The following is a 27,596-nucleotide window of genomic DNA, read 5'->3' as shown; positions in this document are numbered from 1 at the left end:
ATCACTGTCTGCACCTTTCACATTCCTTTTTTCACAGTAACTTCATCTTGACACCTCATTCTAAGCTGATTTTTTTCTAAAACAGTTTATTCTAAAACAACATTCTAGGATTGTGACCCTGAACTAGTTGCCTAACTTCCCTATGACTTAGTTTTCTTACCTGTAAAGTGAGACTAATAATAGTACCTTTACTAAAGGTCATTGTGAAGATTGCCTAAGCAATTAGAGTGCCTGGGCCATAATAAGTGTTCAGTTTATAGCTCCATTTATCAGAGGACTCCTAGGTACAAGACACTTTATATACACCATCAGAGTTGATCTTGTGGCAATGATACCCATTATACAGATGAAGAAATGTAGACTTTGAAATGGTAACTTAATTAAGGGATAACAGAGCAAAGAGTTCAAGCCAGAATCGTTGCATTCCATTATCCAAGTACTATATATTTCTTCCTCCATGAAAACACTTAAAGAAGGGAGTTGTATTTGTTTCTGCAATAGTAGGTTGAAAAGAACTTATTTCACCCATGACGCGACAATAAGCCAAGAAGGGAGTATATCAGATGCCTGCTGTCTTCAAAATAAAAGGCTTACCTGGTATCTTACTAGGTGAGAGGGACTGTAGGCCTGACTAGGATGTGGGATCTTAGAGAGTGTTGGTCCGTGGAGTTAGATTTCCCCTCCTTGCCCCAACCTCCCAGATTCCAGCTACCAGTTGACATTTTTCCCTGAATGTTCCACTCGTACTTCAATCTCAGTATGTCCCCGTTAGAACTCACCACCTCCTCCAAACCCTCTCCTATTTATCCTATTTTTTCCCATTTTTACTGAGGACGCAGGACATCCACCTTGTCATCCAGACTCTGATAGAGTGTAACCTTTCCCTCACCTCTGTATTTATTCAAGTTGTGCCATTTTTTGCTGTATTTTACTTTTCACTTTTATTTCCACCCTGCTTGTTCAGGCCTTATGTCCCTCTTGTAAAAGTATTGTGACTTCTTTATTGGAGTGTCTCTGTTCCATTTCTACCACCAGCACGTTGTCTTACAGACTGCTGCCAAATTCCATCCTCAACCCTGTCGCTCTCCTGAATAGTCACTTCCAATGTCTGTCAGTTTTTAAAAAATAAATTCTAACTTCCAACAACATACCAATAAAGGCCACTTATAATTTTGCAAATGTGCTTTTCTTAGTTTATCTTTCACTGCTTCTTTTCATGGACCCTCCTCTCCAGCCAACCTGCACCCACACCATTTTCCACCATTCCTTCTTTATTCATTCCTTCTTTATTTATTCCATTCTTCTCATTATGCCTTTTCTGTGCTACTCTCTCTATCTCTGTTTTGCCATTTTGTTCCCCTTCTACCAGCCAAAATCTCACATGGATCTTATTACTAAAGCACTTGATTTGCTTCCTGCATTTCCCCTGGGGGTAAGAGTCATTTCACTCTCTCTTGTCTGGACAGAAGAGGCAGGATAGCAAAAAAGGATAAAAAACATGGACAGATCGCCAAGGGCTCATTCTCGGCTCTGCCAGTTGCTAGCCATAAGACCTGTGTCATTTCTTAACATCCCTGTGCCTCAGTTATCATGTTTGTAAAATGGGGCCAGTAATAGTACCTATCTCCTAGATTGTTTTGCGGATTATATTAAATGAAAAGCACTTAGAATGGTGCCGGGCTCACAGGAAGCACTATAAAAGTTTGTTAAATGAAAGAATTAAGAATTGACTGCAGCAACTGGTTAATACTTCCTTTATGAGTGGTGATCTCCTGCACCATTTTATTTGCTTGCGTGTTTACCTAAGCCTGTCCCCTCCCACCCCCAACTTGAGGATGGGATTTTTGCTTTTTTCATCATATTTGTACATAATGGGATTTGGTACTTGGTTCTTGAAAGATCCTCATCCTTCCTTCATTCTTATCTTCATGCCCAATAGAATTGTTCTAAGGTTTGGGCCGGCCTTATCTGTCTGGTTAGCTTTGCCATATCTCTCTGAGCAAGTAAATTGAGTTTTTAAGAGAACTGAAAGGTCCTATGAGTTCGGTAATTTTTTAGCACACAAAACTTTAGATTCAACTGATGGAGAGTCTATCCCTTCAGTCCTCAGCCTCATAGGCTTTATGGTTCTTGTGTTTTCACAATCTATACCAACAGATAATGATATGGTACCTTAGCCAAAGGGTTTTACAGAGTGTATCTAATTAAACCATGTGGATGTCTTTGATCTGAGCACGTATTACCCTTACTTAGTAGGTGAGGAAACAGGAAGCAGAGGCATAGGGCAGCCAAGCAATGTGGATGGGACTTAGAGCCATCTGACTCCTCCAGTGCCCCGGGCTGCCAACATGTGGGAACATTCTCTGCTGCTCCGAACTTCCGGGATATGTTGCCTCCGAAGGTTCCAGGATAATATCCAGGACGATACTCTCAGGACCACACTGTGAGCCACAGACTGCATCAGATCGTGGCATTTTCTTAATAAGAATCAGAGAGTTGGAAGAGGTCTTGGATATCATCTTGTTCAATTCCTTATACATGATCCCCTTTAAACAAATTTATTACCTGAGCTCATTCAGCCTTTATTTGAACTCCTATAATGTTAAGGAGCTCATTATCTCTTGTTAGCTTACCACATTTTCTCATTGCTAGAAAGAGCTTCTGAGTATCAAGGCATAGCCTGATCTCTTGTAGTTTGCCCATTTTGCAAGTCCTTCCCTTAAACTATTCATGACTTGTCTGATATTTTTCCATAAGTAGGTTTTTTTCCAGTATAAGAAGGCAGATACTGTACCCCATCTCCGTGTCTTCTTCTCTAAGTTGAATATCCTTAGCTCTTTCATATGTTTCTAATATGGCACAAGTTTTCATATTTTACTTAAAAACAAAAACCTTTCCTGACTCTATGCCAGTAAGTATATGCACAGTGTCCTTTTTTTCATTGGTGATTAATGGGCCCTTCCTTATTTTCCTCTCCATCTTAGGAAGAGAAAAAGCAGTGATATGTTCAGTCTACTCTATCCTTTCTCTGCTTTTCTAGTACACCTGCTGTTTCCTCCCTTCACACTCAACCTCTTTGTCTCTCTTTGTCTCTATTCCACCCCTCCCCCCACCCCATGCACCCCCCACCTTCAGTGCCTTGGTTCCTACCCAGGCTAAGAATTGCCTAAGCAAATTACCTCATGCTTGCAGACAGTATTATGAAGATTATTTGCCTTTCAGCTGCACAAATTAGTATTTGAATTCCAGCATTGCCACTTACTAGCTATGTTATCCTAACTGAATGCATTTCCATTTCTTCACCTGCAAAATGGAAAATTAAATTCTTTTCTTACTGGCAAGTGGTGGCTATTAAATGAAATAGTAAATGTGAGAGAGCCTGGCTTATATAAGTTTTTAAGAACTGTGGGTTTCCGTTCCACTGTGGGTCTACATTCTCAAGAGCCCACCTACTAGTTTTATTATGGTTTGCTGCATCAAACACACATGTTTGCTTTCAGACCTTAGTCATCCATATTTTTTTAATATAGCAAATCTTCAGTATTCAAAATTAGTATGGCATGTTTGAATTTAAACACTTGTAATTGAAAGAAGTGAAAATCCAAACAATGCTTTGGGCAAGGCAGATGATGTGCAGGAGAAGATGATCATTGGAAACAGCTTGTCATGTAGATGAGCAATGCCCCCTTGGCACTGTTTTAAAAGCAAAAAAAAAAAAATTACATATGGCAAAGTGCTCTTGTATATTTATCTAATCGGGCATATTATTAATGTGTCTTCTTTAGCAGTTTGAGCTTGTGCTACATTGTAATTACACATACTTCCCTCCCTTGTAGACTTCTGCTCTATTTAGAGAAGAAACTCAGTTAAGAAAATGTTTTTTCAATAATCCCCTTTCCCGTGTGTGTGTGTGTGTGTGTGTGTGTGTGTGTGTGTGTGTGCCCGTGCACACACACATGCGTGTTTACCCATTTAAAGCAGGTAATGCCACTGAACCACAGTGGGTAAAAAGCAAAACCTAATCAGGAAGAGACCCTGTCTTTCCCATCAACAGTGTCTCAAGGTCAGCCCCATCACCACCCTTGGTTCTGTCTCTATTAGGATTCCCATACACAGTTTGCTTTCAGCCCTGAAGTTAGCTAGGGTCACCTTCTCCCCAGTCTCGCCCGTCTTCTTCCAAGATCAGACACCTGGATTCCAAAAGTGAATACAGAAAGGAAACACGTTCTAAGGGCCACAACTGCTTGCACAGAGCATTGGGAGCTCTGGATTTAAAAAGTCAGGAAAGCAGGGGCACCTGAGTGGCTCAGTCAGTTAAGCGTCTGATTTTGGTTCAGGTCATGATCTCATAGCTCATGAGTTTGAGCCCTGCATCGGTCTCTGTGCTGACAGCTTGGGGCCTGGATCCTCGTTTGGATTCTGTCTCTCTCTCTCTGCCCATCCCCTGCTTGCAAACTCACTCTCTCTCTCTCTCTCTCTCTCTCAAATATAAACATTAAAAATTAAAAAAGATAAATAAAAAGTCTGAAAAGTTTTTCTGGCTTTACAAAGTCCTTAAGGGGAGCTCATGGAAATTAGGTATTGCACATTTTCACTGCTACAATAAAAAGATGAATAAGTCAAATGGTATGGTTAGAAGAGGTTTCAGCCGTACTGCTGTCCCCACCCGCCTTCATCCTGAAGATTTTCCATTAGGTTAATATACTAGATATGTTTTGGAAAACAGTCAAATATTAATTTTCACTTGGAGCCCCTCTGGGATATCATTACTGATGCCCCTCAGAGCCAGTGTGTGTCTGGGCCAATAGCCAGGGACTTAAATTCGCATCTGGGTGTATTAAGGAGAAAATGGGTCCCTTAGGATTGTTGCAGGTATATTAACACCGTGCTGAAAAGTAGTCCAGGTTCTTGGCTACAATTAGACCAGCATTCCAATGGGTGGACCCAGCTCTGAGTTACATTGGGCTTATAAAGTAACCCTCCTTAGGCTTAGGGCTAGGTAAATCTCAAGGGAAGCTAAAGCTTGCAGTCCATGCTTTTTGTTTCCAAAAGATTGAAAGTAATAATTTATCAAATTACTGATGACAGAGGCATCAGCATTTAAGTGGCTCTTCCTGATGAAAGAAAGAGAAATTAAACCCTAACTACTGAGGACTTTTTGCCCCTAATACCTGAAGGAGGAAGAAAAAAAAAGACAATTATATAACACAGTTATGAATGGCTCAGACTGCTCAATTGAAAGTTATTGCCAAGTTGTTGCTTTGTCATTGTTTTACATCCAAGAACAGACAATTGTGAATTTGTATAAAATAGTGATACTACTTAATAGAATCTTAGCACTGAATTAGAAGGAAGTTTAGAGATCTTCTAGTCCAGTCTTGTTTTACAGAAAGAAAAAATAGTGAATTAAGAATTGTCCGTTGATACAAATGTGTTCCAGGTTATTTTTATGTATATACGTATTTTATATTCTTCTGATTCTCTCATCATCAGACGAAGACCTTTGATGGCTAGTATCACAGTCTGAGTTCCAGGGGTGTTGCTCTCTGGCCCAACTCAAGCCAAACCTCAAGTCAAGGTTTCATAGAACATTGTCCCCACGGCAGCTGTTACTGCACTACCCACCGGGGACTGTGGTGTATTTGGGCTGGTCTGTGTCCACCACCATATTTTGTTCATCTATGGATCCTACATGTTTGACAAGTGATTCACAAGCTGTTGGTTCTCAATAATTAGTTTTTGCTGGGAAAATAAATAATCATAAACTAATCTAACTAGCAACATTTGGAAGATATATTTACAAGTAGAAATGTTTTTTTCCCCTTCATTCTTGTGAGTATTTTAATGTAGATTAATTAATTAATGAAAATCCATTTGTTACAGAGTTAGGGACTTGAGGGAAGAGGCTACAGCAGAGCCTAAGAGCTAGAAGGAGCTATCGTCACATACATATTTGAGGATTCTGCATTAACCAAGCACATTTTCATCAAGGGACCTGCACGATTTTAGTAAGAGCTATCACCCCCAAATGTCTGGATTTTAATTTTAAATTTTGTACTTGGGGATAGAGATAGACATAGAGCTACAATAGAGATATATAGTCTACTTTTATAAAATAGTTGTGGCTTATAAGTAAAAAGGTACAAGAATTCTTAGCAGAGTCCTCTGAAGTATGTGTGAGACTAGTTTATGATGTATTTAATAAAGGGCTTAGATATGAAGCAACTAATAATAAATTAGAACATATCAGAGAAAAAAACTAAAATTATGAATTACTCTTTTAAAACTACCTTGTCAAACAATGATTAAACATATTTATACCATGGTATTTTGCAGTATGTATTTTTTGAATAGTATTGTATATTTCTTTTTTAAGATTTCAGTAGGAGAGAATATTAGTATTTCCAACTTATTGCATTTTTTTCCATACATCACCCAGTCCTCATCACAAGTGCATTCCTTAGTCCCCATCACCTATTTCACCCATCCTCCCACCGACCTACCCTCTGGTAACCATCAGTTTGTTCTCCATGGTTAAGACTCTGTTTCTTAGTTTGTCTGTCTCTCTTTTTTTCCTTTGTTCACTTGTTTTATTTCTTCAATTGTACTTATGAGTGAAATTATAGGGTGTTTGTCTTTCTCTAACTGACTTACTTCACTTAGCATTATACTCTCTAGCTCCATCCATGTTATTGCAAATGGCAAGATTTCATTTTTTTATGGTTGAATAATATTCCATTGTATATATTACAACATCTTCTTTATCCCTTCATTTATCAGTGGATGTTGAACAAATCTTCCATAATTTGGCTATTGTAAATAATGCTGCTATATACATCAGGGTGGCAGGTATCCTTTTCAATTAGTGTTCTTGTATTTTTTGGGTAAATATCCAGTATTGTGATTACTAGATTGTGTGGTAGTTCTATTTTTAACTTTTTGTGGAAACTACATAATTGTTTCCAGTTTGCATTCCCACCAACAGTGTGAGAGGGTTCCTTTTTCTTTACATACTCCTTTTCTTTATATACTCACTAACACTTTCTGCTTATTTTTTTTATGTTTTTAATTTTAGCTATTCTGACAGGGGTGATGTGATACCTCATTGTAGCTTTGATTTGCATTTCCCTGATGATGAGTGCTGTTGAGCATCATTTCATGTGTCTGTTGGTCATCTGAATGTTTTCTTGAGAGAAATGTCTGTTCATGTCTTCTGCCCATTTTTAATTGGATTATTTTTGTTTTCTGGGTGTTGAGTTTTAAAAGTTTTTTATATATTTTGGATACTAACCCTTTATTAAATATGTCATTTGCAAACATCTTCCCCTATTCAGTAGGTTGCCTTTTGATTATTTCTTTCACAGTGCAGAAACTTTTTATTTCGATGTAGTCCCAATAATTTATTTTTGCTTCTATTTTCCTTGCCTCAGAAAACATATCTAGAAAAATGTTGCTGTAGCTGATGTCAGAGACATTACTATCTGAGCTCTCTTCTAAGATTTTTATGGTTTCAGGACTCACTTTTAGGTCTTTAATCCATTTTGAATTTACTTTTGTTTGTAGTGTAACGAAATGGTCGTTTCATTCTTTTGCATGTCGTTGTTCAGTTTCGCCAAAACCATTTGTTAAAGAGACTATCTTTTTCCCATTGCATATTCTTTCCTGCTTTGTTGAGATTAATCGACCATATAATTGTGCGTTTATTTCTGAGTTTTCTATTCTGTTCCACTGATCTGTGTGTCTGTTTTTACTCCAGTACCATACTGTTTTGGTCACTACAGCTTTTAATATAACTTGAAGTCCAGAATTCTGATGTCTCCAGCTTTGCTTTGGTTTTTCAAAATTGCTTTGGCTATTCAGGGTCTTTCATGCTTCCATATAAATTTTAAGATTGTTCTGGTTTTGTGAAAAATGCTGTTAGTATTATGATAGGGATTGCATTAAATCTGTAGATTGCTTTGGGTGACATAGACATTTTAACAATATTTGTTCTTTCAGTCCACAAACATGAAATATCTTTCCATTTCTTTGTGTTGTCTTCGATTCCTTTCATCAATATTTTATAGTTTTCAGAGTACAGGTCTTTGATCTCTTTGGGTAGGTTTATTCCTAGGTATTTTATTCTTTTTGGTGCAATTGTAAATGGGATTGTTTTCTTAATTTCTCTTTCTGCTGTTTCATTATTCGTGTATAGAAATGGAACAGATTTCTACACGTTGATTTTGTATCCTGCAACTTTACTGAATTCATATATCAGTTCTAGTAGTTTCTCTAGATTACTGCATTTATTCACTCCATGCAATCCCCACCCTACTATTTCTCTTTGGTTTCACCAGTTGAGGGTACACTACCCAGCACTTTACTCACATTTCACAAACCTGATTCGTAGTGTTTTGTGACATTGAACCAATCTGGGGAGGCAAATTTAGAAATGAGTACTCATTACCTTAGATGCACTCTGTAGTGGTTAACCCAAGGGGAGCTTGAGATATGGGCATTCCACCAGGAGATGAACCAAAGCAATTTTGGTTACAACTGATTTGTGATTTGATCTTTGCGGATGTATTTACCTTTGATCTAGGTTTTAGGAAGTCACTGCAATTCAGTGGAGCCAAATGTTGTAAGTGCCTGAAGACAATGCCTTTATGCATATGTTTTGTCAGCTGGATTTTTTGTCTTGGCCAAAAAGGAAATTATGAGTCCTCCATATGATATGACAGGACCCTCCATGTCATATGATACAGGATGGTAGAAAGGCAATCCCACAGCCTTTAAAATAGTCATTATTCGATTATTCCAATAACCTAGGAAAAAAGCATAATCTATGGGAAAAGGATTCTCAATATTAGTTTCTGACAAAAGGTTTCTCATTATATTCAGCATGATACATTCAGTATCCCTCAGTTTGGAGATCAGTATTGCTATGAGAAAGACAGTGGGGAGGTGTGTATTTTATATATGTTATTACAAAAATATCATACATTTTATATGATACATATATTACCAATTACATGTTATTACAATATATATATTACAATATATACATATATATATATATATATATAGTATTACAAAAATTAAATGTGCATGTCAATAACAAATGGCAACTTCAGTAAGTCAAAAAATACTAGGAAAAAGCAGTGTTTCTTGGAGGTTGAAGTGAGTGATTTTCAGACAAAAAGTTAAGTAATATTTTACTTGCCAGCAAGTAAAATGCATGGGAATTGTTACTCCAGGCTTACATAGATACATCTAGTTTAAACCTATAAACAGGCATGAGGAGAACATAGGTCATTTTCTCAATTCAGCCAGTAGTATTTCTGAATCCAATTTGGTCATGATTTATCCTCTCCCTCCTAACAGGGATAATTTCAAGTATAATTTAAAATAGAGACTTTTTGCAAGTGATAGCTTTTCACTATACTATCCTTCATTTGGTGGAAAGCACGTTTTCCCTACCTAATAATTTTCTGTATATATGGAGAGGAGTGAGTTTAGCTCTCTCTTCCTTATCTTGGTCCGTTAGACTGGAAAGTTGATTTATAGTCATAAATCCTTAAACACAATGTATTCTGGTGGAGCAGTTTGCTTATGTCATAAAGTTTGCATAAAAGAGGTTAACATCCTACCATGTGCTTATGATATAAACACATGTGATAGACAAATCACAAGCCAGGGAATGTAAAACCACCTTCAATCAGGTCTTAAAAATACTTATTTGTAAGGTTTTGTGTTTTCTTTATTTACTATAAAATTATAGATTGCAGATGGAATTTTATTCATATATTTTTAACTTAAACCACTGTATACACTCAACTACAAGTGTTCCTCTTCTTCTCATTCCAGTGCAGGGTCTTGAGAGCAAAATATTCTATAACATTAGGGGAAGAATAATATTTATTTAGCAATAAATGTCTAATAGGTATATTCTTATACAAAGAGTATATTTGAAAAGAAGAGTCTCACAAAACTCTTAACCAGAAATTATGTTAAATAGTGAAGTACAACTTAAGGGTCAAATCACTATTGCCATGTTCTAATGGGAGCGACCATCCTTCTGGTTTTATATGTATTCATAAAACAACAATGCCATTTTGAAGTATAGTTCTTAGCGTCTATTTATATATCAATTCTAAGTAAGTATCAGCCTTTGTATGTATGCATTCTCCTCTCTTCTAATACATTTTTTACTTTAATGCTATGTATTATCTCAACTTCTGTGGAACATACATTCTAAGTACCTAAGTACAAGAAACATGAATAGGGTGGGTCACAATGTAGTACTATTCTAGAGCCTTCTATGAACATTGTCTAGGAAAATTGTTAAAGAATTAATGTGAGGTCAGGTGGTAAATGTTGGATTTTTATTAGACAAAACTTTCCCTCCCTCAAAATAGACAACTTTTTCAATGTTAAAATGATTTTATCCTTTCAGATTGAATGTATTTTATTCTAGTGAGAACTTCTCATCTCAAAAAGCAAGTTTCTTACCTTCCAAGACAGAGGAAAAAGCCTCCAGAAGAAACAAACATTTAGAAAATACTTTACAAACTGGTACAAATTTTAAGCTGAGGCCTTCTCCAAGAACATAACGATAGATCTTAATTTTGGAAATAAGAGTCCTGTCCACCTAAAAGTGGTAACAGTCAGTTAGGAATAAGATCCATTGACCTCTGACTTAAGATTGTTTCTCTTACTTTGGAATTAAGCATCTCAGTAAACGGATGCTGAAGAAAGAGTCTCATTTACAGAGGAAAGTAAAATAGCCAAACTGCTATCCTCCCACGATGTTTTTTTCTTTTTTTTAATTCTCTTATACATATAATTCAGGCCATAATTTTGGAAGTATATTGCTGTATTTCCACGAGCTATCTTGAAAGTGAAACATACTATCCTGGTCAGAGCCCCATTTCCCTGTTTCCCTAACGGTGATTAAAACTGGGCTGAGGGCCCAAAGTAATAAAAACAGTCTCAGAGATTTTTCACTAACCTTAGTCTGGGAAAAGCAACATTGGAGGTTTCATTTCTTGACAAATACACAATGTCCATATGATTAAATGCTCTTCAGTTTCTTTTCAACCACAGACTGCACATTCAGGCCTTAATTGTACCAGCTGTTCCCTTAACCTGTCCCCTAAATATTGCTCTTGAATGTAATCTGTTATGATGCAAAGTCTTTTAAGTTTTCTTTATTACAGTTCATCTTTTTTATACTAAACGAGATGTCCTTTCTCATTTGAGAAGAGTGAGCTCTCTAGAGGAAAAAAATAAAAACAAAGATTTTTTATTCTGCATGTATTAGGGCAAATCCTTTTTCCCGTCTTAATTGAATTCAGTTAAGTGTTCAAAAACTTTGCCACAAAGATCGGCTGAGCTATTTTTCTTTTTAAATGAGGCCAAGTCTTGTTGGCACCCATGACGAAGACCATACTGTGCAAGGGCAGTTTGCCAATAGGTTTAACATTCGAGGCCAGGGTTTCACTACGTCTGCTCAAAGCTTCTTCAAGAGTCCTGCAGTGAAGCCACCTTGCAGGCCAGTGGTGTGCTTTCTGCACAAGTATTATTTTCCCTGCTTTCAGATGGTAGATTTGGAAGTAAAGCAGTCCATTTGCTTTCTCTCATGCAAAAAGAAAAACAAAAAAAAAAATGAAGGGTGGAATTGGGGGAAGCCAGGTGAAAGGTACACAATAATCTGAGCCTCTTCTACAACTTCTGGTGAGGCCTAAGTTATTTAAAAATAAAAAGTTATATTGTAAAAGGGACAACCAGAGCAACTAAATATGAAAGAACCGAACTGTAATGTATAAGGATGGCTTTATCTTCAAAAAATTTAGTTAAAATAAATATGGAATACAAAGTTAAACACAGGTTTTTTTTTTCTTTCTATTGTTTAGGCACATGCATGTTAGGCACATGCATGTGCCTAAAACCCTTTACTATTGCAGGTAGTGGAGGAGGAGGTGGAATAGTGTTAGATTATTCTGTAACCAGAGCACAGTGGGTTTAAATGGATATTTAAATCTGTCTCTGTCTCTTTGTATGTTTCCTTCGCTTCCTCTGACCTCTCTTTCCTCCTGGCCCCCTCCCTCTATGCTGACGGTTCTGACATTAAAAGTAGTGCTGGATTAGTCTAGTTCTATTGCATTAGAGAAGTACCAAGTCAGGCTAAAGGTTTATAGAGCGTGGTTTGGATCAGTTAGGTGTGGGAGATGAAAATGAAAAAAAAAATCATAGCAAACATGTTCTTATTGCTACAATTACCTGTGAAGGGAAGGGTGTCAGTTATAGTTAGGTTAGGAACCTGGTTTCCGACATCAAGCAGCACAGAGTCAAACCCAGATCGCGCTCCTTACCTGTGACCTTTAGTGCCTAATATCCTTATCTCTAGAAGGGGGTGGCCATTATATTATCTGCCTTTTAAGCTTATTAAGAAGACCATGTGAGTTAATATGTATACGTATATGTATGTGTGTCTGTTTAATATAAAATATCAGTGAGTATTAGCTTATTTATCTAACTACAGTAGTATCTAACTACTAGTACTGCCAAGACTTCAAAAAGTTTCTGGGTATTTGAAGTACAATTTGCAACACCTCATTTGAGAAGAATATGAAATATGAACAGTTAGAAACTCTTGTGAACACGTAGCACATCACTTCTACTTAGACTCTTTTCCCGAATAGTCTACTTTCCAAATGTATGTTGGGCAGACTCATGTAAATAATTTAGTTTTTGCTGGTGTTCATCCTACATTATTTAAGTACCAACGTGTAGGGCCTGCTGTCTTCCATTCACTATAAAGTTCTGCCTATTTACTTTGTTCACTTGTTTCCCATTTCTTTTCCAGATTTAATATGCAAATGTAAATTTTTGAAATTGACATCATGGGTTATGTATTAAATTTGAAGGAGCTGCTCATATTTCAATTGGACGCCCTCACTGTAACTACATGGGGTGAAATTCAATAGGCTGTGTGGACTATGCCAGGGTTTGAGACAACTTTGTAAAGAAGTGTGTAGCATTTACCCGGTCACACAGTTTTATCGACTTGTTTTCACTTTAAGCAGTTTTATTCGAGAAGCAATTAATAAAGCATTCTGTAATGAATAAAATTAACATTAATATTTAATATCCTAGCATTTGGTGATTAATTTTCAAGTTATGAAATTAAGTGGTTCCTTGAAATAGTTTAGGGAATTTGCCAGAGAGTGGGGAACCTCTCAACCAGTTAAGGTGTCTAGGAAGGAGAGTCCATAAATTGAGCTATAGTGTCCTATGACAGAGGCTGGGGTGGGTTCGGTTTCTGTGTCAGCCCCATCTAAAGTGTATAAAATCGGTTCTTCCCCAGAAAGGTGAATTCAGCTCCAGAAGAAGAGATACATATATGTATACATGAAAATATACATACATATACTGTACATGAAACATATGTATACATGAAAATTCCTCACATAGATCCCTTAACTATGAAGCCAGGTCATCTTAAATTTTGAAAAATGAAGGAAAGTATATGGTGGATATTTATTCAGAACATATAATCTGGATATGTTTTTGTTCTAAACCTATCCTCTGTTATTAAGTATTTACTAGCTCACAGTATAATATAAATTAAGGGACAGCTAGTTTGCATGAATTTCTTATTCATGTGGAGTTTATGGTATTGTAGATTTTTTTCTGGATTGAAGTATACATGAATCTCATTTTTTTTCAAAATAGTATGTTCTTATGCATCTGAATAAACTCATTTAACTGTATTTAAATGAAGTGTCTTAGGAAGAAACACATAGGAAAAGCTGGGGCTGAATGATTTGTCTCAAAGAAAACAGTGGAATCAGTCTTGACACCTTGTCTATTCATACTTAAAAACTAATATCTGTAGTTCCATCATAAGGATGGGTCATGTGTCTTAGCTCTATTATTAAATTGTAACTCTCTGAAAATGGAGTATAGGTATGCTTGCCTTGTGTTGCTTAGATCACATAGCACCCAACCCTGCATAGTGTAGACAACATAAAAATATTTGTGTAAGTGAATGTGTCAGTAATAATCATGGGTAGTTAAGGCTTATATTAAGTAAAATAATATCACCATCAGAAATCCAATGTCAGCTTCAATCACTTCAGTGTCAGTGTCCAGTAGCCTATCAGAGTTTGCCTCATTAAAAACTAGGTGAACCCTTTCCTATTTGGCACATGTGGTAATATGTGTACAGATTAATATATTATTGGCAAGATATACATCAGTCTTAAAACCTAAGCAGATTTGCACACGCATGTTATAGAGTGAAAAAACTCACTATATGCCAAATTTTGTGATATACTCTGAATACGTAATATCTATGTAATCCTCAAAGAAATCTGGGAAATAGTATTCTTATCTCCATTCCAAAGATGAGAAAACTGAGGCTCATACATATATTTAAACACTAATTGGTTAAAAAAAAAAAATGGCAGGATGCAAGGACACTTCATTAAACACTTAGATTCAACTAAGGACAATCTAAATTCTTTATTACACACTAATGACTGCAAACATGACCTGAAATTTTGTTTTTAGAATGTTTTTCTTAAAGTAGAAATTTTGTACTGTGACCACAGAAAAAATATTTTCTAAAAATTATTTTTTCTTCTATTTTTTTGTTACTGGATATGATGCATATTCATTAAAGAAAACTTAATACAAAAAAATGAGATAAATATAAAAGAAGAGAAAAATAACAGCATTGAAATGGGTTCCTTGTTTTAGTGTTGATTTCATTACTAGTACTTGTACCAAAATTCAGTGGCACATTTACCCTTTGTTGAAAAAAAGTTGTTCTTGAAATTACTTATTTTACTTTGGTGATCCAGTCTATTATGGTTCTTGTTTATATACAAGAAGAAAATGCATTTTCAAATTTGAGGCCAAAATGTCATAATTCATTGTTCAATTTGCCTTTTGGGCAATGCCAGAGTTTGTAGTAATCTTTTGAAAAATTTCCAAGTCACATCAGCATGTTTTGCTGTAAGAGAGCACACACCATTTACTTCTATCCGTCCTTTCATCCTGGGAGGGATTACATAGAATGCGTGGAGTCTGGAAAGGTGGTTGACAGCTGGGAGAGATTTTTGTAGGGGCCTCAGAGTCTTCCAGAAGATTGATTATGCAGCATTTTCTGCCAGTTCCCTTATAGCTTCACGCAGGTTATCATCCCACCAGGAAATTTGGCTCTGGACCTCATTGTGTTTCTGATAATTTAGATGACTTTAGGACATCTCCTTAATCTCTTGAAGCTTGATTCTATTTTTCAAATATATGGGTAAGGTCCCTTATACCCTCTAATCTTCCTAAGGATGATATAAAGAAAAAATCATTTGCATTTGAAAAAAAAAATTTTAACTCTTGTGGGAGCCATTCGAGTTGACTGTTAGAACAGTAAAATGACTTCCCCTGAGTTCAGTTGGAAACTCAGTTTGCCTTCTTACAGCAGTGAACATTTACTGACGTGTGGTCAGTAGTTTATAGCATACCACCAGGAAGTCAAGGCGGTTTCTTTAATGCATCCTTATACCGAATCTTACCTTTCTCAACAAGTTTGCTTGGGAATGAGTTATTCCAAGTCAGGAAATACTCATTTTGTTTTTACTCTGCCTTTTTAGCACCTTGGCCTTCTTGATTTGGGATTGGCTAGAAAATAATGCCTCTTCGATCAGCTGTAAGCTCTAGTTAAAAAAGAAAAATTCTGTGAAAGAACTTAAATCTTCTAGCTCGGTTCCCAGAAGCACACTGAAACTGGCAGATGGAAACACAATAGCAATTTTGCAGTACGACTGCAGCCGTGACATAACACACAACAGAAGTTGGTAATTGGGTTCCTTATTACCGGCAGGGAGAGGCCTGTTGACTTTCTTTACTGCTAAAGAGTATATTCAGTTCCAGTGCTGTGGCACTGGGTCCATCAAATACTGAGTGCTCCAGGAAGTGACAAGGGGACCGGCTGTACACGCTACTGCTGGCTGTCTTCATATGAGTCACATGGGGCAGCATGTTAGTGTTGCCTGACTGCTGTCAAAGTTTATTTCCCTCTCTGCTAACTGGTTGAAAATGTCTGTACCAAGGGGAACTTTTACTAGTGTATTGTAAGTAATTTTGTGCCCGGCCCAAGCAAGAAGAGTTCATTCATTATGGATGGATTATAGAACCTACCTTCTCCAACATATTTTTTTTTTTATGTTAAAAGTTTGGAAACATGAAACACATGTTATTATTTGGAAATACTTCAGCACATGAGTGTATCAAAACCTAGGTCATTTGTTTTCCTCGGTCTCTGGATTATTTTCTTTCTCGCTTGACATTTGACACTTTGGTAAACTAACGGTTGTGGATAGCCGGTTACTAGAGATTGCCTTTCATTGGGAAGCAGGTATAATGAGCCAGGACCAACTAAATCTAGGTCAACAGAGGTATCTTAGTTTACAGAATTAAGCAACACTGTATATGTGGAAAAACTTAAAGTCTCTAGATGTAAAGTGATAGTTTTTAGTGTTCGCACTGATACGACTACTAAAACCCCACGCTAGTTCACAAACTGCATCTTGGGTGCATTTTGAGAATGCACATGAACATGTTACATTTGCACTTTCAAACTTGAGGACAGTTGTAAGCCAGGGATCTATCTGCTGGTTGAAATATTCCCCTCTGAAAAGGCAGCGGGTGAGGGTCTAGCTTTCTGGCCGTGATCATGCCATTTCAGCTTGTATCTATCAGCTGCTGAAATTGGGCGGTAGAGAAGGCTCCCAACTACCATTGCTTACCCTGCTTTGTTTTCTTTATAGAAATGACCACAATCTTATGTATTTGTGTTCTGTTAGAGGAATGGAAGCTCCAAAGGGGCAGGAATCTTGTTGATAACTTATTGGCCACCAACATATACCAGTCCCAAGAAATGGCTGCCATGAAGCAGTATTCAAAAATTATTAGTTAAAAGAGTGAATAACTAACTCCCAAGTGTATTCCATTTGCTTGGGAAAATATCCTTACAGAAAATAATGACGAAGTTGTATCTTGGAACACTGTCAGGCTATAAACATTCTATTTAGCGAGGCAGCACTATTTGGTTTTACTAAGAATTAAACAGGCCAGGTTAGGAATTTAACCACCATTTGTAATAGGTCCTTTATAGCTTTCAATAAATGGTTTGGGAAATTATTAGTATAGGAGTGCCGGCGTGTGACATACAGGGAAAATATGTATTGCTAATTTACTTTCGTTCCACTATAATGCTTTTTGCTTCAGTGCTACTTTGCGGGAAATTAAAGCTTTAGCCCCTGATTTGTTCAGTTGAGGGATGGCAAGAGTCTGAGAAAGTACTTAATATTTAACATTGGTAACAGCAGATCTGTTTCCAACATTAATGCTTTTAGACTTATAGGAAACCCTAACTTTTTGCTGCTGTTACATTTCTTCCATATATAGGATTTTCCATTATTATGTATAAATTCTAGACTTTTTTCTAGAAAAAAAGTATAAATTTATGTATAAATTCTAGACTTTTTTCTAGTCCTTTGTATGTAATATGAAATGGAATAAGAATATTCAAATGGATGAAAATGTTCTTTATAATAATAGTTCTGAAGTCAATCCTTTTATACCTCGTTTGGGTATTTGCGATTCTTTATTAAATTAATTAAATTATGTTGGAAATGAGTTATAATAACAACATATGTAGGAGTTAAGTATAACTGGATTCACCCAGGAGAAAGCCTGTGACTCAGAGATGTAGGTTCAGTAATGTGTGGAATGCTCCAATTTGGCTTGTTAGTGCCGTACTAGAGTTTTCAGGAAATGAGAGCTTTGGGCAACAGATTTACTTTATTGTTTAAGGATTGCCTATAGCTGCACATTCCTTTGAAATCCAAGTTTCACTGAGATGACAAAATGACCTGTTGGTAGGCCTAGGAGAATGTGTGCTTTCTGAATTAGAGAAAATCAGGGTTGTGACAATCTTAAAAAATATCGTGATGTTAGACACAAGCAACATTTCTCCTTCTTGATGAGTGTCTCGTATGTTTCCCACATCTTTCCAAATCTCCGCTGTAAATCCAAGTATTAGTGTCAAGATTCTTCACTATAGATTTTGGACAAATAATTAATAATGCATTCACTTTACTATAAAACCATTTTAAAGGAGACCTTGGATTTTAACGACTAATGGTTTGAGTGAACCGATAGGTTTTTCATACTGAAAAAAAGTGAGCTTATTGGCTTTTGCAGATTCTATCCTCCTTCCAGTCAGTGTACCACCTTACTACCTAAATAAATACAGCATCATTCAGATACCTTCCAACTCTCAAATAACTCATGTTCCCTACTGCTGTGTTTCATCATAAGCCTTAAATATAACAGTTAACTTCTTAAACTATTTATATGCCTAACATTAATAAAAGAAAAATTATAAAGAAGAAAAAAAATGAAAAGCTCTTGGATGAAAATATGTTAGATCTTTTTCCTATAGACCTATAAGGTAAGGTCAGCAAAATATTTCTTAAAAAATAAATACTGCCATCTTCCAAATATTTGTCCCACTGAAAATACTTGTAGAGAGAACTACAGGAGACCAGGCTCTATTTCCAAAATTTGTCTTTTTTTTTTTTTTTTTTTTTTTAGAGCATGCTTACAGTCACTGTTTCTGCCTGAATTTGAATATGCCAGAATTCCTTAAGGAATCACGCAGTTGGAAAGAACCATCAGAATTCTAACTTAAGGGGCACCTGGGTGGCTTGGTCGGTTAAGCATCTGACTTTGGCTCAGGTCATGATCTCACGGCCGTGAGTTCGAGCCCCGCGTCGGGCTCTGTGCTGACCGCTCAGAGCCTGCAGCCTGTTTCAGATTCTGTGTCTCCCACTCTCTCTGCCCCTCCCCTCTCTCTGTCTCAAAAATAAATAAACGTTAAAAAAAATTAAAAAAAAAAGAATTCTAACTTAAAATAAGAGATTAAAGAATATATGTATATATAAATATACACAGGCCATACACCCAAATGTATGTATGTATTTCACCTTGTCTCTTTTTTTTTAATGCTTTTATTTATTTTTGTGAGACAGAGCAAGTGGGAGAGGGGCAGAGAGAGAGAGAGAGAGAGAGAGAGAGAGAATGAGAGAATGAGAATCTGAATCAAGCTCCGGGCTATGAGCTGTAAGCACAGAGCCTGACATGGGGCTCGAACTCACCACTGTGAGATAATGAATGACCTGAGCCGAGGTCAGATACTCAACCAACTGAGCCACCCAGGTGCCCCATCTTGTCTCTGACTTCTATTGTTATTTCTTTGCCTTAATAAATGATGTTTGTGTAGTGTCAATTACTTAGTGATCTTTATTTATAGGTACTGGATATTTAATCTTTATGAGCTTAGTTTTCTCCTGGGAAACTAATATATAATAATAGTATCTGCTGTATTTGGTTTTGTAAGGGTGAAGTGAATAATGTGTGTGACATATTTTTGTACAATGTCTGAGTTATGTAGACACTTAATGATCATTTCTTACTATTGCTGTTGTTGTGTATTAGAAACAGTACAATAGTTTTGGAAAACAAATTCCATGACTGAGGTGTTTGAAAGTGCTTCACTTTAAGTGAGCTCTTATTATCCAGTTGTCCTAACACCCAGTCATTCTTTTTTCTGTGTTGTGACAGTAGATGAGTGACTTAGACACACGTAGCTGGCCCTCTGTAGTCTTACCCTGTATTTGCCATCATTATTATAGCAGCTGCAGCAAACATGTCAGAGTACAGAACATTCCATTAAGAGCCATACCTAGTGCCTGGCTTCCTACAGTGTTATTTTATATGAATAATATAAAGTCTAGAGGTGAAATTAGTTGGAGTGTCCATGACTCAGCCTGTTTTTCCGGGGAGTGACTCATTCCACATTTATAGATAGATCCCTGACTTTATGCCATACACCACATTAAGTGCTTGAGATACAAACATGGATTTGCTGGGTCACTGACCCAGAGCAGCCCACAGTCTGGGTAGGCAGGCTACAGCATCATTCATTAAGAACAATATGGGTATGCATGTGGCCAGTACTTTATTAATGTTATATCTACCTATCAAGATGGTGACTAAATATACAATAATGTGGGCTGGCTAGATTACCTAACTCTATGGTTTGGATCATACACATATACTTCTGATTTTATATTGATATGTTTTAGCCTAATTATATCACCATAGTTTTCATTCCTTTTTGTTCTGTTTTTAGTGTTAAGTAAGACTTCATTCTTTTTGCATATCACATGAATCATACTCTCCACGAATAGGTCAGTTGTCTGATAAAATACCTTCCCTTGATTATCCTGCCAGAAACTCAAACTTAATGTGTCTACAAAAGCCCCTCGCCCTCTACTCTTGCTCAGCGCCTTGATCTTCTTTCAGCCTTACCCGTTTCTAAGAATGGCACCATCTTTCTGAGAGTCTGTCTCAAACCCTCAGAATTCGTTCGGCACCTTTTCTCTGTCCTGCGCCTTTCATATCCAACCGATTCCTAAGTTCCGTGACTTACACACAGCACTATGGACTGAATTGCATCCCCTCAAAGCTCCTACATTGAAGCCCTAACCCCCAAAGTGACTGTATTTAGAGATAGGACTTTGGGGAGGTAGCTAGTATTAAATAAGGTCTATAAAATGAGGCCCTAATTTGAGAGTGGCTATGTAAGGGCACAGTGAGAAGGTGGCTGTATACAAGCCAGGATATGGGCTTTTACCAGAAACTGATCAAGCTGGTACCCTGATGTCAGACTTCCAGGCTCCAGAACTGTGAGGAAATGCATTTCTGTTGTTTAAGTCTCCTCATCTATGGCATTTTGTTCTGGCAGCCTGAGCTAAGATACTTGCTATGCAGTAGTTAGGGTATTCTTCCTCCTTTGCACTGACACTATCTCTACCTGAGTTGACTCTTCCTTATCATTCACTTGGACTTTGGAAGGAGTCATCTAAGTGGTTGACTCTTTAATCTCATCTCATCTCTGATCCAATCTATACAGTGTTGCCAGATTCAGTTACCTAATTATGCCATTCTTGAATTTAAAACCTTCAGTGGTTCACTTTAGCATACAAAATTAAATATATTTAATTATGTAGCCTCGTCAGCTTGTCATTCAAGGTTATTACCCTATACAGACCCAACCTAGCCTTTCACCCAATTAGTGTTTTTCTTATGTGTTATATTCCAGTCAGGTAGGCTTGCAGGTGTTTGTACAGACAGCCCCTGGGGTTAGCTTCTTTCATTACTTTGTTTCTGCTGAGTCCATTAATCTGAGTGGGTCTCCTTCCCATTCCATCTCTGCTTATCAAAATCCTTTACCTCCTTCAAGGCCCAACTCAAATGCCTGTCCTCTGTGAATCCTTATCTATATAATAGGATTTCGTTGTGTTTTTTATTTCCTCTTCTTTGATCTCCTGTAGCTCTTTGCTGGTATTTCTTTGTGACAGCAAGCATATTCTGTTTAGTATCATAGCTTTTGGCTTTTGGCTTTTCATAACCACCCCCATCCCACCGCATTCTCACTAAGCTCTTTGATGGTAAAGAACTTTAGATCTCTGAAATATTAAACAAGGCTATTAAAAAAATACCCCACAGAACTGTTCTATATTTTAAAAACTAAAGATTATAAACAATTAAAAAGCACTTCAATTAATTTTTTTTAACAGAATTGATTTTTAATTTGTCTTGCAACTGCAGTCTTTCCTACGTTTGTATCTGTAAATTGATGCTCAAGCAGTAACTTTTCTACTAATCAACAACAGTTTCTGTAAACTGAGATTCATGTGTAACTCTAAGGGAAAAGCACAGCAAGTGTGAAAGGTGGGTTTTCAATTCACAACGGACCTGGGTAATCTAATAGTTAAAATATGTCTGCTGTTTTCCATTTTTATTTCTTGTGAGGTATAAACAAGCAAACTTCAGCTTGATACAGAGTTTATAATCTGATTTCATCATTACAATATGATTTATAAAATGTAGGCGTGAGATCATTTCTTATTGGAAAAGAGAGCAGGGAAACAAGCTGTAGCAGTTAACTCTCAAGATTATTTTCTGACATTTCCCCTACCTTTTTGTTGTGGAGCAAGAGGATGGAGAAGTGGTGCTTTTATATGCTGATAAGTTAAGCTGCCTGGAAGCAGATGCAGAATCCTATTGAAAAGAATTTCATTTGAGTTCTGCTTAGGGCATTGTTTAGTGCAATACTACACTGAGTCTTGACCTGTGTGTTTGAAATGGCAGATGTTCACAGTGAAGGCTGAGCCTTAGGGCAACATAAATCTTCACTATTCTGTGCCTATTTGCTCAATAACTGGGTTGAATGAAAGAAAAAAAAAAAACGGTCTAGAGACTTGTTATTTAGAAAGCAGCTGCTCTTGCTTGGCACTGCAAATGGAAGAGCCTCCTTAAGATAAGAAAAGCAAGCAAACAAACAAAAATCCTAAGAGCCCAAGTGAACATAAGTCCACCAGGTCAAGACTGTCCACCCCTTCTTCCTCAGAACTTTGTCTCCATTAAATTTTTTTGATGCAAGTCAGGTGGGACAGGATGAAATTTTTTTTTTTCTTATTTCTGCCCAAAGGGGAATTTTCAACTATTGAAATTTGGCAAAGCATCAGAAAAGCACAACACCAAGCACCCTCATTCATTTGACAAATATTTATTTACATTCTCCTGGGTGCTAAACACTGTGCTAAGCCAAAGGGTTCAAATATAAGATTTGCATAGCTAAAATAGCATTATTATTATTATTATTATTTTTTTTTTGAGAGAGAGAGCATGAGAGCATGAGTGGGGGAGAAGGACACAGGGAGCAAGAGAGAGAAAATTAAGCGGACTCCACGCTCAGCATGGAGCCTGACCTGGGGCTTGATCCAATGACTTTGGGACCTGAGCCGAAATCAAGAGCCACCCAGGCACCCCAGAATTAATATTTTAAATAAAGTTTGTATTTGACTCATGCTATATTGAAAAGAAAATAAACTAGAATTTTTTGGAGGCAGAGCTGGGTTGGGGTGGGGAGGTAGTGGCCGTGGCAAGTTAGAATTTCTCCCCATGTATGGAATACATAAATAGCCAGGTTCATATTCCATAAAGCCTGACTTCTGAAAAGCTCTATAAATATCATTCTGTTTTTACTATGAAAACATATATGTAGAAAGGATAAAATCCAACTTATTTAAAAGAATATTAAAGATATCAGGATCTTGATCTAGTATGTTAAAGAAGTCTTAGCAAGCAGTAGCTATGGCCAAATCGTACATCGAGGCTTAGGACAGCACATAAATGAATGTGCAGATCTATGTAGTCTCTCTTGGCTCCAGACAACGAAGGAGCCACATTTTCTTAGGGAATGATGGCTGGTAATCAACATGGTGAGAATGTACATATATGCAGTGTGCCCACTACTTGTTCTTTGTCGTTCATTTCTGGTATTCATGTGTACTATTTTAGCCTCCTCTTTCACACACAATAGGACACTCACACATGCACGTGTACGTATATAGCACACACAGCCACACATACAAAGTCGCTCGGTGTGTTGAACCACTGACCTTCCTCCTCTCCCAGTATTTTTCTTCTTATTTTAGGAAAATTTTCCTTCCTCTCTTTTTCCTTTTCTCTCCTTTACTAGTCTTTTTTTCTTGGTTTAATCCCTCCCACTTTCTTTTTTATTTAAATTTGTGGGGCAAAAAAGAAACAAAACAAAACAAAACTAGGCTTAATGGAGAGTGTCCCAGACTTTCTCTGTGGCATTCTGGGTATCTCAGTAATTTTTTTCATGGCACCCCATAGGCCAAAAGAAATGCTTCACAGTTCTGTTTCATTAGCATAAGTATGTATGCCCTAACAACTGAATGGCTTTTTGGAAAAAAAAAAATACACAAACATTGAAAGAAAAGTCTTTTTACTTCATACTTAGAAACCCACAGTTACTTACCAATGGTATGTGTGTGTGTGCCTGCTGGGTACAGCCCAGCCCTCAAAGCTGGGAGTCTGATTGGATGTTGTCATCCTCATTTCTTATTCCACATTGGTTTTCATGCCGTATTTGCTTTTATGTTACAAACGTTATCAAAATCCAACTTTGCAAAGTTATCGTATCTTTGAAACACACATAGCAAAATCTAAAATTGAAACTGTGGCTTACTTCAAGTTAGTAGTTTGTGTTGTGCCTGATGGATGTTGCTGTGTTTTTCATTTATTGAATGTATTTATCAGTCTCTGAATTTACACTGGTGCCCTGGGGTACTGTGACACACAGCCTGGGAATTGGTGGCTTTATAGAAAAATAATAATATTGGTATCAAAGTAAGATAAAGGCAGGTGTTTGAAATGGGAGTAGACCTATTAAAGGCATTAATCTTGAAAGTCCCTCAAAATGCCCCCAAATCCTATCGTTTAATCTTCAGAAATTTATCCACCTGTTAATTCATTCTTGCAAAATAAAGTTCACTTTTTTTTAAGCACCTACCCTTGAGATTAAAAATCAGGAATTTCATGTCCAATCATACTTTTTTGGTTTATTAGTATTTCTTTTATATTATCTTTTAATAAAAACTATATACTTAAGGTGGATAACGTGATGCTTGGATATACATAGTGAAATGATTACTGTAGCCAAGCTAACTAACGGAACTCCCTAGAGTATATGAATATTACTTTGGACTATCTTTTCATTAAATAATTACCATTTAAGGTTAATTTTACTTTTGGATTTAACCTAGGAGTCTAATAATGACCATTTGTAACAATATCTTGGGGAACAAATTCTAACTTCTAACCAGTTAACTCACAAATATACTTCTCACTTGTTTTTTGTTTTTAATTGGAGATTTAGCAGTAGACACTCCCTGCAGCAAGTCAACAGTTATACTCTATGTCATTTTAGTTATTATCTTGACTAACTTTCCAAAAGATAGGCTGACATTTGGCACGGAAGTTTTGGGTTTGCTTTTGTCCTTGGTGTATCTTCCTTGGTACTTCCATTTGATAGTGTGCTTCTCAGCATAATTCAGTGGCAGGACTAAAGTGTAAGACAGGAGTGGGAAGATGGATATTTTGCCCCTGGAATTGCCTTATTTGGCTTCTGTTGCTTTTTAACAGATTGTTGATACTGGACTAAAAATCTGCAGACTGTTAAACCAGATTAAGGATCCAAATGCAGTCGTTTTATTATTTTCAATTAAACATCTTTCATGAGAAATGGTAGTCTATGAATACAGAATTGGTTAAAAAATTGAGGGGAGGTTGATGTTTTAGAACATAAGCACAAGCATTGTTCTGCTTTACGTAAAAACTGCTGAACATAAAAATAGGGCCTAATTTGGGCATATAATACATCTTGTTAAACAAGATCCAGAAAATAAAGTTTTATAACTACATAACCCTCCTTATTATAAACGTATGTGTTGTCAGCCAGTACATTTTATGGTCAAGGAACCAAATAACTTGACTTCATCTTCTTTCTTAGTAAAATAAAAGATTGAATCATTCAGTTGATTTAATTTACAGGATGTTTTTCTGTTTATCTTTCAGATTTTATTGATCTGATCCAAGGTATCTTGTGACTTCTGGCTGGAATTAAGGTTGGTGATGTGTTTATATCGATTATGAATAAGCTGTGAAATAAAATAGAGGCATCTTGGGCCTTTGGACAGCTGGGTCAAACAACTCTTGCAGAGCGTGATGTTGAAAGCCAAAAGTTAGTGAGAAATGGATGATTTCAGACTTGGGGCACTTAACACACATGTTTTCCTCAGCAGCATTTGTTTTCATAGTTAGTATAATTTATTTCATTGTCAAGTATTGTTTCATTTATTTTACCTGTCTTACTAGCTGAATTTTGATCAAATAAATAAGATCCAATTCTAATTTATTCATTTAATAAATACATATGTCAGAAGAATGACTTCTTTGTAAGGCTGGCTAACATTTTAAAGAATGGTCAGCTTCCTGAATTTGCAGGGAAACACTTGAGACCCACAGTTTGGTGTCCACACTTCCTGAGATGGGTGGAGTTGAGACATTGCTTATCAGCTGCAAATTTCGATTAATTGGCAAAAATGTTAAGATGCCATTCCTTTTGTTCTATTTTCTTGTTAATTGGTTTTATGGGAGACTCAAAACTAGCTTAAACTGGGTTTAGAGTAGTAACAGAGTCTTGAAGTTTGCTCACATCAGTAAGCTTGGAATTTTACTTACCCTTTCTATTTTCTTCTCTAGAATATGTATTCAGATTTTAAAACAAAGGAAAAAACCAGTCATTGTATGAAATGAGGGCTTTTGTTGCTCATATAACAGCAAAATGCCAGGTGTTGCTAAATTTTTTGTGTAGGGCTTTGATTAATAATTAACAGAGAAAAACATCGGCTTTTCATTTATGCTTACATTAATCACGATTAGCCTTCAAAGCCCACATTTACCCTTCAAATTGCAGTGTCTAGCACATGGCAGGCACACAGTAAATATGTACCTTTTCTGTCTTCAATTCTGACCTCACTCATCTACCCCCTACACACACACACACACACACACACACACACACACACACACCACAGACTGTTTCTCTTTTTCATGTACAAACTATGCTTTCCTATCTTTGAAATATGTATGGATTATAGTAAATAGACTATGTTGGAATCATGCCTACTGATAATTAGAAACAATTAAAAAAAAGTAAAATGTTTACACAAGGATAGTTGAAAATCTTTATTTGTATCCTGTAATATTTTATCATGTGTATTCATATAGTTTGGAGTTGAGTTTATTGAAGATACTTAGCTTGGCTTCCTTTCACATCTGCTCCTGAGTACATTCTATGTAAACTTGCACACATTTAAACATGAAATTTCTTGTAAGACTTTTTGAACTTCTGGCTACTCCTCTTTTTCTTGCCAGTCCGTATCCATCTGCCAAGCAGAAATTACAAGTAGATGAGATTTTTGGCAAAGTGTAAACCTTTGAATTAGGAATATTTTCATATATAGGGTTAACTTTGAACTGTTACTTTTTCATTTTAATTAAAAGTAAGTCATACTTTGCCCCTCTTCCTTCTTGGGTTGTGTTTTATGGTTGGTCTGATTGACATGGCAACTTGAAATCTTATCTCCTTTTGGCCACTTTCCAGAAAGAAGAAAAAAAATAAAAAGAAACATGTAAAAGAAAAGAAGTAAAAAATTTTGTTAAAAAAAAACGTTAAGAGTAATACACAGAAACTTTTCTTGATCTGAGCCACTACCCATCTTCCATATGGAGAGTTGCTTTTGTGGAAGGGTGAACATAATTTAAGTGTGTTCAGTCTAACTGAGATAAGTCAGGGTGACTTACATATTCCAAAATAAATATATCAATTAAGATATATAAAATGTATGTAGAAATGGAAATGTGTTTAATCCTCTCATTGCTAGGTGTCTTCCCACATGTATATGTGTGGTTTAGCATAATTGGTATTGTTTTTCTTTTCAGCTGAGAACGAAAAGAGTTAAATTTGTTAGTTATCTAAATCATACTTTGAAAACGTAGCTAGATATAGCAGGGCTTTTCAAAAATGTATTAATTCACCAGAA

General features: G+C 36.5%; 1 protein-coding gene across 15 annotated transcripts in view; it reads left to right on the top strand.

Moving 5' to 3' along the window:
* MAP2 (microtubule associated protein 2) overlaps positions 1 to 27,596 on the top strand; it is a 282,560-nt gene that overhangs the window by 43,049 nt on the left and 211,915 nt on the right. For 14 of the 15 annotated variants that reach the window (XM_047871613.1, XM_047871627.1, XM_047871626.1 and 11 more), the window contains exon 2: positions 25,567 to 25,616. The exons of the other annotated variant lie outside the window; for it this stretch is intronic. The gene's annotated coding sequence lies outside the window, so the exon portion shown is untranslated. The remainder of the gene's footprint in view (positions 1 to 25,566; positions 25,617 to 27,596) is intronic. 15 annotated transcript variants of the gene reach the window in all.

This window comes from Prionailurus viverrinus, chromosome C1 (assembly GCF_022837055.1).
Source record: "Prionailurus viverrinus isolate Anna chromosome C1, UM_Priviv_1.0, whole genome shotgun sequence".
NCBI classification, from domain to species: Eukaryota; Metazoa; Chordata; class Mammalia; order Carnivora; family Felidae; genus Prionailurus; species Prionailurus viverrinus.
The sequence above is the reverse complement of the archived record's forward strand: the minus strand, read 5'-3'. Positions and strand labels throughout refer to the sequence as shown.